The sequence below is a fragment of the Citrus sinensis genome, chromosome 5 (assembly GCF_022201045.2).
Source record: "Citrus sinensis cultivar Valencia sweet orange chromosome 5, DVS_A1.0, whole genome shotgun sequence".
Taxonomy (NCBI): domain Eukaryota; kingdom Viridiplantae; phylum Streptophyta; class Magnoliopsida; order Sapindales; family Rutaceae; genus Citrus; species Citrus sinensis.
Window position 1 is genome coordinate 5073113 of NC_068560.1, and position 1819 is coordinate 5074931.

The 1819-nt window shown below is 37.5% G+C and overlaps 1 non-coding gene across 1 annotated transcript; it reads left to right on the forward strand.

The window, feature by feature from the left end:
- Positions 1 to 1219: 1219 nt before the first annotated feature.
- Positions 1220 to 1323, forward strand: LOC127902906 (small nucleolar RNA R71). Its single transcript, XR_008055543.1, has one exon. It is a non-coding gene; the product is annotated as a small nucleolar RNA R71 (small nucleolar RNA).
- Positions 1324 to 1819: the final 496 nt, after the last annotated feature.

The following is a 1819-nucleotide window of genomic DNA, read 5'->3' on the forward strand; positions in this document are numbered from 1 at the left end:
ATAATGTGGGAGCCTAGGTCTTTGCATTTTAGAGGAATTTCGTGTTGGAGTATAGAACTAATGTTTTCTGTTAAAAAAACCTTTTTTTTTAACGTGCATGTTTCTCTTTTTAGTACAAAGATCTTTAAGAAACTTAGCATAAGATGACACTTGTTTTATAGCATCAAGTAAAGGGATGTTAATACTTACATGTTTGAAGATCTCAAAAATCTTACTTGTGGATTTTCACTTCTTTCCTTTAGTTAACCTCTGAGGAAATGGAGCTTTAGGAACGTATTCTCATGCGTTGATTTCTTCTCTCTTCTCCGATGGTGAGTTCTCAACATTCACAGGTACAATTTGATTTGCTTTTGTCGCCGACATCTCCACTTTGTTGTCGACTTCTTTTTCTTTTCGCAAGGTCATGACAGCTTTGACCTCTCCGTGCTACTTTGGTGAATTGGTATTTACTTCATGCACTCCTTTAGGATTAGGCACTGGTTGACTTGGAAACTTGCCTTTCTCAACAGTCATTGCCAAGCTCTGAATTGAAGAAGCAAGCTGTCCCACTATCTTCTCAAGGCTTGAAACTAATTGGGCTTATGAGTTGAAGCCTGGTCTCATCTCATTTCGTAGTTCATCAATGGTGCGGTTATGTTGCTCGATCGTGGAGTGAGTAACATTTCTGAAATTCTAGAATGCATCCTCCCATAGTCTGGGTTGAGAGTAATTCTGGTTCTGATAGTATGGTCTAAATGGTGGCTGAGTGACTTGAGGAACTTGAGGAATTGGTTGCATTGGTAGAGCTGGAGTTGCTGGTCCACTCTATTGGAATCCTTGAGATCATGAAAAATTAGGGTGGTTTCTCCATCCAGGGTTATATATGTTGGAGTATGGTTGTAATTTGATGGTTTTCTCATTACACCTATGATCATGTGGTTCTATTGATTTAACAGTCGTTAATGATGCTATTTGTCGAGAAAGACCTTCAACCATCTCCTTGACTTCTTTAATTCCCGAACTTGACTCGCCAATGTGAACCTCATTTACTCCCTTAATTCTTTTCGTACTCCTGAGTGATCGACTCCATTGTTGGGAATTATCTGCTTGTCGCTGGAAAAATTCTCAAATCTCTGATGCACTTTTTGACATTAGCTCTCCTTCACTTGTTGCCATTAACCATCCTTGCACATGCGACAATAATCCATCCAAAACGTATTGGCATTGGTGTCATTTCTCGTATCTATGATGTGGACACTTCAAAAGTAGTCCATTGAAACACTCCTATGTTTCGAAAAACTGCTCGTCTTCTCTCTGGGTAAACTCTGAAATTTCCCTACGAATAACATTAATTTTATATACTGGGAAATATTTATTCAAAAATTTTGTTACCATTTGTTCCCATGATATAATGCTATTAGCAGGCAATGTATTGAGTCATGAACGAGCTCTATCCTTTAAAGAAAATAGGAATAGTCTAAGTTTAACATCATCGTTTAAAAAATTCTCATATTTAAAAGTTTGACGAACAGCATGAAAATCATTGAAATGATTATATGGGTCCTCATTTTCTAAGCCATAGAATGTTGGGAGACAATTTAGCACACTAGGTTTTAACTCAAAACTCCTAACAGCTACATTTGGGTAACTTATACATGATGTGCTCAAATTAGTTAAGGGACTGAAATAGTCCTTAAATGGCCTCTCCCGTGGTGCTTGCTGTTGTTGTTGCAAATCCATTTCAATTTTATTTTTAATTGCAACGTGTTTGTGTGTGCGAAGTGTTTTTTCAAGTTCAAGGTCTATGGGCTCAAAATTAGGTAATAATGACCTTCGACCA